Source organism: Liolophura sinensis, chromosome 4, assembly GCF_032854445.1.
Source record: "Liolophura sinensis isolate JHLJ2023 chromosome 4, CUHK_Ljap_v2, whole genome shotgun sequence".
In the NCBI taxonomy this organism is placed as follows: Eukaryota; Metazoa; Mollusca; class Polyplacophora; order Chitonida; family Chitonidae; genus Liolophura; species Liolophura sinensis.
In genome coordinates this window covers 4,028,776-4,038,663 of record NC_088298.1, presented here as the reverse complement: position 1 = coordinate 4,038,663, position 9,888 = coordinate 4,028,776, and positions in this window count along the sequence as shown.

Below are 9,888 nucleotides of genomic sequence, written 5' to 3'. Positions count from 1 at the left end.
TATGGACTAAGCATCCCCAAGGCCTGGTCCCTTTGATTGTTTTAATATGATATGCTAAATGTGATGACAACACAGCATTTTGAGTAATTCTAGGGGGCCTCCGTGGCTCAGTTGGTTAACGCGCTAGCGCAGCGTAATGACCCACGAGCCTCTCACCAATGCGGTCGCTGTGAGTTCAAGTCCAGCTCATGCTTCCTCCCCAGCCGTAAGTGGGAAGGTCTGCCACCAACCTGCGGATGGTCGTGGGTTTCCCCCGGGCTCTGCCCGGTTTCCACCTACCATAATGCTTGCCGCCGTCATATAAGTGAAATATTCTTGAGTACGGCGTAAACAACCAATCAAACAAATAAATAAATTTGAGTAATTCTAGACCAGGGACGTCTAATAAATTGCAGTTAACATCACTGCATTTGTTCACCGAATTCAGATTAAGCCATGGTGCTAAGGGGTGTGTAATTTGCTACCATTTAAGCATTTACATGAATAGTTAGAATAAAACCCTATAACTGAGGTAAATTGTCAACAGGTCGTATTTCACCGTCATTGTCGTAGCTGCTCTGGTTTTTCTCTCTATGTCCTGCGTCTTAATAATATTTATACGGACCACGCGCTGAATGAATTGTCTAATTGGACCCCCAGAAGATAAGTAGCCTGCGATCAACGAGGTCACGAGTTCGAATCAGCCTTTCGCTTTTTGAGTCAGGAGATGTGTTTGTCATCAGACATGGCGAGGCGATTTCTTCCAGCAAGTAATAAAGTACATAAAGTACTCCTGAACACTGCATAAAACCCAAGTAGAAATAATAAATAAATCATTGGTTACATTCTGTTGTTTATGTATGGATCGCCGTTTCTCGCCAGTTTCGCGATTTCACATGAAAAGACTTTGGGATGTTTCCATATTGAGGGAAGACAGCTGTAAAACGTGTGAGATAGTCTGTAACAATGCTTAACACACCAAAAAAATTAACATAAACAAAAGAGATATGGAAAAATGAAATTTTGCGTCGACGAACAACGATGCTCCTTTATACAATATAGTCTCAAATTTTAATCCAAGGAAGGATCCACTGTGTTTTGAAGAAACGACAAATACAGTCCTTGGTTTTCTGGTACTGATTCCATTAAGCAATGTTTCACGTAAGTTAGAAGTTAAAACTCAATTTGTGGGCATATAGGTGGTCCAAATGTTGATAGGTGGTCCAAATGTTGATAGGTGGCCCAAATGTTGATAGGTGGTCCAAATGTTGATGTATTCATAGCTTTGAGCATCCGGGTTCCTCCCAAGGACTAGTCAGTGATAAATAACATGGAGCTAAATGGCCGAAATGCTGCTTTTTGTCGAGATTTAAGAACAATAGGGCAATGAAACTATCACTTTGAAAGTTAGGCACATTCTCATTGTCCAGAAAAAAATTCTAACCTAAAAGCTATATTTTCATCATTCATGCTTAAATTTTATTCATGGCCTATCTCGCCAGGGTGAAATTCGGTTTGTTTTCACCTCCAGTAATCTATTCACATGACTAAAGAGTGTTCTGATGATTTGCTCAAAGCAGCTAAGACATCAATTCAGGACTATGAATTTGTCTTCGTATATAACACCCGTTCCTACTTTTAACTACTATATCTTAAAAAATAAAAACGTTTAAATCATTTCAGATTGTGACTTAACTCAGTACTGGCTTTGTAAAATCAGACAGATGTTATCTCCAAGCAAAGATGTCCAAATTTCAACTTATTATTCAAAAACTAATCACACTGACGAGGTTTTATACTTTGACATAGATCAGAAATGGCTGTGAAATCAAGTCCAGCTGATGCTGACTTCTTATCCGGCCGTACGTGGGCCAGCAGCCTGTGGATGGTCGTGGGTTTCCCCCGGGCTGTGCCCGGTTTCCTCCCACCATAATGTTGCCCACCGTCGTATAGGTGAATTATTCTTGAGTATGGCGTAAAACACCAGTCAAATAAATAAATACATATATACTAGCACAGTACAGAATTTAAATACTGATTTCACTCATTCGCCAACATGCCTTGCGCCTTTCCATCACCACTGAAAACTGTTGAGTGCTTTCTTTGTATGATTCGGTCGTAATTTCGTACATTGTATACTTTCTTACTTCTTTGGTTTGTTTTATACGTCGTTTTGGGGTTAAACCTTGCGATTATTGGCCTGAAACGCCTATCTTGGTTGATGACTGATACACGAATGCGCCTATCTTGATTGATGACTGATACACGAATGCGCCTGTCTTGGTTGATGACTGATACACGAATGCGCCTATCTTGGTTGATGACTGATACACGAATGTGCCTATTTTGGTTGATGGCTGATACACGAATGTCTGTTTCGATTAATGAACAACATAAACTACTACTTCGTCTCAAAAATAAATTAATCTCCGGTTCCGACATATTCGGGTAGATAATTCCAACCCACTACATATTCGGCCTAGCCCTTTTTCTGTGATTACAGGAAATAAGATCACTCCTAATTCATGTTGTTATATGTCCTTATGAAGCCTTATCTTCGGCTAGCAGACACCCACCGGCATTCCGTGCTCGCTTTGACAAAACTTTTTACGTAAGTCCATCAAAACCGGATGACTTATCCGAAACCCCAGAAAGGTGAGCACACATAAGGCTTCCTTCTTATAATGTCACGTTTGTAGCTGGCAGCGAGGAGGCGACAAAAAAAACAGAAGAACAGAAGTGTAATTATCCCCTCTCATGAAGGTCTGATAATGTTCCGAAATATCAATTTCGTGACTGCAGATGTCTATATATGTACGAGCATGCGGTACCGGAAATAAATTCACCGAAAGGTATTTAGCTGTCTGGGATCTTGTGCTTTACCGGAGCCGAGTCGTCTGGAAAAAAGGATAAAAAAAGTAATTTTTTCCCGAAGCTTTTATATTATTACTATTTCGATAAGAATAATCAGTTAGAACGTTATACACGTATCAAGGGTATGAAAACATGCAGGAGAGGGACAAATCGTGTAAGAACTCTTGCTGGCGTTTCTTTGCTGCCTTATGTTCGTTGAGGGCCATTTTCTTTCTACCAATAAGGAGAGCAGATCTGTACATCACGTTTGGGGTAGTTTGTCAGTAGCTTGCTACAGGTCAGTGCTTTGTCCCGGGCATTTCCGTTTCTTCCATCCATAAAAAAAAAATGGTCGTCATGATACAAATTTCATTTCATGAGTATGACGTTGAACAAAACTGCTCCATCAATCAATCAGTTAGTCAGTCATATTTATGAGGTCGCTTAATTGACTACAGTTCCCGCGGGTTGCCATCGAAACAGAAAGAGTTATGAGTTGAGTAAGATCGCCATGTTGGATATATGAACAGTTGCAATCAAAGTACAACTGAGATACATATTTTGTTATTGATAACATATTTTTGAAGCTTGGTACACGATTTGAACACTGATTTCACTCAGTCGCCTAGAACAAACCTAGTGTCTTTCCTACATCATTGAAAACTGTTGACTGCTTCTCTTCGCATGATTCCGTTCTATTTTCGTACTTTATGCACTTTTCTAGTTCTTTGGTGGTTTGTGTTAGATGTTTTAGGAATTGGCCTTGCGATTATTGACCTGGAACGTGGTTAGTGGTTGAGGGTTGGTAAACGAATGTGTGTTTCGACGCATAAATTCATTTCAATGGATGCGCTGCTATCAGTGTACGTCTGGATTTCACGAATAAATCCAACATTCTTGCGATTCAAATTTGGCAAAATGGAACACCAGAAATAACTCCTCGTCAGAAATAAAAGCGGCCTTCTTGAGAAAACAAGATCGTCGTGTAAAATGTTAGCCGGGTGAGGGGACCTCAACGAAGGCAGTAGGATCGTTCCTATTTTTGAATGCCACAGCACAGAAACTGTGTATTTTCATGTTTCCGATGATCAACTGATTGACTGATTGATTGATTAAGTCTAACGTCGTGCTTAGGAATTTTACATCTGTGTGACGGCGTCAAGCTTATGGATGGAGGAAACCGGTAATAACCACCGACCTTCGGCGGGTACATGACAAACCTATTCACATAAATCCGTAGCCGAAACGGCCAAAACTGGACCCCATTGTGTTTCCAATGAGAAATCTTCCTTAAATGAAAGTCGGTGTGATGCAGAAAATGTTAATTTGAACCCGTGGTAGAACAAAATTTTAGCCCTCCTTCACCGAGTATAGATGGCGTTCTTCCGCATCACAATGACTCTGCGGCCTCTCACCAATGTTGTCACTGTGAGTTCAAGTTCACCCCATATTGACTTCCCTTTCAGTCGTATGTTTGAAGGTCTGCAGCAACCTGCGGATGGTCGTGGGTTTCCTCCGGGCTCTGTCCAGTTTCCTTCCACCATAATTATAGCCGATGTCATATAAGTGAAATATTGAGTACAGCGTACAAAACAAATCCAAAAAATAAATAAATATTTATGATTTATGCGTCGAAACAAACATTCGAATTCCAGTGGTCAACCAATAACGACGTTCCAGGTCAATAAAAGGCAAGGCCAATTCCCTGAAATGACGTATAACACAAACCACCAAACAACTAAGACAGTATGTAAAGTATGAAAATAGGACGGAATCATGCAAAAACAGAAGCAGTCATTATTTTTGAATGATACTGGAAAGACGCAAGGTATGTTCTAGGCGACCGAGTGAAATCAGTGTTCAAATCGTGTACCATGCCAGAATACCATGCCTTCACACAGCTACGCTTGTTGATGAAGACAAATGTCCGAACACGACATTAAATAAAAGCCAGTGAACTGTAAGAAAATCTAAATTTGCACGTATGCTATAGTCAAGTTTTGCTCATATACGATGTCCGGATGTGTTGTTTTCTCTCCTTTTGTCTAATTCCATGCAGCGGTGACATCAAAGCGGTCGACAATGGTCTTATGGGTGTCTATTACCAAGCAATATGCTCGCAAAATCAATACAGATTTACCGCTATGAGAATAAATCATTTTACTCTGTCGCGGCCTAATGAAGTGTTTCCTCAAGCTCTCGTTCAATAACGAGATCTCGCCAAAACACATTAGACGTTATTAACGGGGATTTGGTTCAAAAGAACGAGATTACCGCGAGAGTATGATGAACTACCGACCGGCGAGTGTAACTCGTTTACATACAAAGGGACCATCTGGAATTTACCCGATTTTAGCGTTTAAGGCTGGTATAGTGCGGCCTAATCGAGAAGTTACTTTGGGATGGCCCCTGACTGATTGTTAGCTAAACCAATCAATTAGAATGTCCCCGGAAAGACTGAAAATTAGCAATCGACAAAGGGACGGAATTTGAATGCCTTCTCAGAACGTTATTATCCTGTTACGACTTGTGTTTATATAATTAACCCCAGGCGTTCACACTCGAGGAGAATATGTGAAATGTTACGACGGCCCCTAAGGTAAATATTTGAGGATTCGATGTGTAGTCAAGCTGTGTATTAAGGTTTGACTGGAAATTGGATTTAGCTTACAAAGACAGGGCGGCATAACCCGTAGCGGCTTTTTTGGGAACTAGATGTTGTGCGATTGTGGCTGATGCAATTATATCGTATTCGTGAAAGAAAGTTCACGGCAGTAGATTTGTTTACTCTTAGCCCCGTTCATCCTGACAATGGGAGCTGGGTGGGGATGGAGAATTAAGTTAAGAGCTGACACATTTAGTTCTGTGACTGTCTTGGAGCCTTTGGTTCGAGTATTTCTGTGTTTTCTCCTCGAGCGTAAAAACGCACAACTGTACATGTTGTGGTCCCACGTGACCCCTTTTGATCGATTTCATGCATATTACTGTTTATTAAATATGATGTCAATACAGCATTTTGATCAATACACGTCAATAAATTGGTCTTTAAAAGCACTAATGTAACTCGTTTTTTTACCTAATTCTGGTTAAGTCATGGTGCGTGTAATTCGCTACTGTTTAAACGTTCACATGAACAGCTGGAATAAAACCCTAACTGAGGTAAACTTACAAGAGACCGCACTTCACCGGTTAGGTGCGACCTTTAACCACCACACTGTCGTCGCTGTTCTAGCGTTACTTTCCATGCTGCAGTCTTACATTATTTGTATAATATGCCCATCCATTCTTAGGCCCATCCAGCTTTATGCCTATCCAGTCTTATGCGCATCCAGCTTTATGCCTATCCAGTCTTATGCGCATCCAGCTTTATGCCTATCCAGTCTTATGCACATCCAGCTTTATGCCTATCCAGTCTTATGCCCATCCGTGGCCCTTTTTTCGACATTAAGCGGTCGATTATGTTCGTGGGGCCTTTAGCACAGTCTAATCCTTGTTAAAGGCAAAGAAAACACTAAAATGAGGTATATATCAGATTAAAGACCATTGAATGAACACTGTCCAGGAAAATAGTTTGACTTATTTTTTGAGAATTTATCCAACCGAGTAAAATGGTTTTAAAACATCAGATTCTATGGTGGTCTGTAGTGACCCTGAAGATATCAGTGACGTCACGTTTATATTTTTGGCGTGAAATAGTTCATTTGAACGTCAATTAGGCGAATGCATTTTAAATCTATATGTTTATGCATTGAGAATGAGAATATTCTGCGCATGTCAAGTGGCAAGAACCTGATGTAACGTCACAGGTCCATTGGTGACAAAAGACCACCGTAGAATACAAAGTTTCAAGTGTATTTCATTTCATTTCATTTCATTGGTATTTTACGCTGTACTCAAGAATATTTCACTCATACGACGGCGGCCAGCATTATGGTGGGTGGAAAACGGGCACAGTCCTGGGGAAACCCACGACCATCCGCAGGTTGCTGACAAACCTTCCCACGTACGGCCGGAGAGGAAGCCAGCATGAGCTGGACTTGAACTCACAGCGACCGCATTGGTGAGAGACTCCTGGATCACAACGCTGCGCTAGCGCGCTAACCAACTGAGTCCCCAAGCCCCCAGTTTCAAGTGTATTTTACTCTTTCGCAAAATGCTAAAAAAAAAAATCCAACTATTTTTATGCACAGTGTTCAGTGATCTTTCATCTGACATATACTTGACTTTAGTGTTTTCCTTGCCTATGAAGACCACTTGGGGGCCTGCGTGGCTCGATCGGTTAGCGCGCTAGCGCAGCGTAAGGACCCAGATCTCACCAATGTGGTCGCTGTGAGTTCAAGTCCAGCTCACGCTGGCTTCCTCTCCGGCAGTATGTGGGAAGGTCTGCCAGCAGCCTGCGGATGGTCGTGGGTTTTCCCCGGGCTCTGCCCGGTTTCCTCCCACCCTAATGCTGGCCGCCGTCGTATAAGTGAAATATTCTTGAGTACGGCGTAAAACACCATTCAAATAAATAAATAAAATAAATGAAGTCCACTTGCCTATATCTACACCACGGTGAAGCGGAATAAAGTTCGTCTGTATACTTGCCAAAGGTCGGTGGTGTTGCCTGGTCGCTGCAGTTGCCATTTGGCTGTAAACAGTTCTCACAAAGGTGAAAATGTACGATTTGCTTGCGTGGAACTTTCATCTTGATCATAACTGAAGTGAAACAGTTTCACCTGGGCTTCCATGGAGGTGAATAGGTTTTACCTGGGAATCCAGGTGAAAAGGTTTTCATCTACGTGAGAACTGGAATCTGGAAGAAAGCTAAAAAGCTACAAAAACCTAAATGTGGGGCACCGCAGTGAGTACTTCCTCTCCCATGAATACATTAAGACGTCTTGAATCAAAAAAGTTAGAGCAAGTTTAAATGATTCGAACTTTACATGGGGAACCTTCCGGCCTAAAACAATTCGGGTCCAAACCGTGTTGTCTGTTCATTCCTGCCTTTGTCATGACAACTTGTGATGGGCAAACTGGTAACGTACTAAGTGTACTCGTGTACATGTAATACAAGAAAGCAAGTTTCAGTCCAGCTTAGACCCGAGCCGCCATTGCTCGAAAAAAGATACTCATTTCTTCAGGAGACCTGGGTAGCTGCTGCTCGATATACTATCCAGTTTTTCAACCCACTGAACAGTACTGCATGGTTCGGTACCGGTACCACTGGGTAAGGGGAAGCCTCCGCTTCGAAATGATATCGGAAAATCGCATCTGTGAGAAGCACACAACGGTTCAATAGGATTTAAAACAAAGAGTATATTTCCAATGCTACGGAGAAGGTAGATACTCTATTTGATCCATGCCACATCACATAATGAGGTGAACATCAATTCATAATTTTAACCATGCACCAGACCTTTTCCAACGAGGTCGGGATTTCAGCTTTAGTAACAACGGAACGGCCATCCGGTTTCCTGTGGAAATCATCCACTCTCTTCTAGATTATGTTAGCCTGAGGTATAAGAATGATGGCTAGTACACGAATGTATAGGGCTAGATCCATCCGGTTTCTTTCGAACTCCGTCGGATTTCCTCGGATTCCACTGAGTTTTCTCCGGCCTGTACTCGATTTTCCTCCATGATTCCATCCAATTTTGTCTGAGCTCAGTTAGATTTCCCGCAGGCTCCATCCAGTTTCCTCTTGATTCGATTCCGTACCGTCCAAACTCCATCCAGTTTCCTCTTGATTCGATCCGGTATTGTTAAAACTCCATTCTGTTTCCTCTTGATTCGATCCGGTATTGTCAAAACTCCATTCAGTTTCCCCTTGATTCCCTCCTGTATTCTCCAAACTCCACTCGGTTTCTTCCACCCATAAGCAGGAGTGCCGTCAGTAAATTATTCTTGATTACGGTGTAGTACATGGAACAAAAATAAAACAAAGGGAATAAATCGGTTGGTTGAAGCTTACAAGAGGATAAATATTTGTATGGCCAGGTTTTTCTTAACCAAGGGTTTACTTGCACAAAGGACCCTCTGTCCTCCTAACGCACTTGTTGACGTTGCTGACGATCCCGAGGGAAAAATTGGCTGAGCACTTTTCGCCTCATCGGACAATTGAACGTTTCCTTAAGTCCGTCTAGAATCCGATTTTCTTTGAAGTGACGCGATCAGACTACAAATGTCTTGAGGACGCTCCACATTCCGGTCCCGTGAGAATAACCTGGCTCGAGAACTGGCTCAGATCTTCCCGGTGTCCATTGTCCTTCATTAATTACGGAAAGTGGCGTTGCATTATCCGTGTTAGCTTTTCACATAATGGCCGTCAATTGTCCCCGAGACGTTAGTGTAGAGAGTGAGACATCTCCCTTTTGAGGACGAATAAAGATAAAGCCCATGCGATTAAATGAAGCCTTTTTCACGGTTGTGTGACCCGTGGACTTTGAAGTTCCGATTGCTCGGGACAAAATTTCTAGGGTGGGGTTGAGGCTGGAGGGATAAGGGTCTGGTTGACGATCGGACAGAGACGGCACACCTTAAACATTTACACAACATGGCTGCATGCCTTACAGCGTCAACAAGGGTTGATTTAGCCTTAAGAAATTTATTTTAAAAAAATATCTTCCACGTGCGTCATACACCGCTTAACGTTTCTCCTACATAGTGGTCCCAATGTTTTTCTTTATTTTGTTTCATTTTTACTGATAATTCAACATCTGGCAATTGTTCAAGATTCTTTAGATATTATTGGCCTACTTCGATCTGAAATTAAATCATAGTGCTATATTTACTTCTTTACTTGATTAGTGTTTAATGCCGTTATCCAGAATGGTCCAGCAAAACACAGTTAGCCATAAAGGTTTATGGTTGGAGGAAACAGGACTCCTATACATCGCCCACATTCGCTAGGTTTCTCAGAATATTCTCAACAAAAATATAAACGCAAGCAATTTTACATTGTTTTCTCTCAGCAATAAATAACGTGTCACAGTACACGCTCTTGATGTTACTGGTGGACACGGCACTGAATGCTATGAACTAGGATTACCGTCCACAATGTTTTCACGCTGCTAT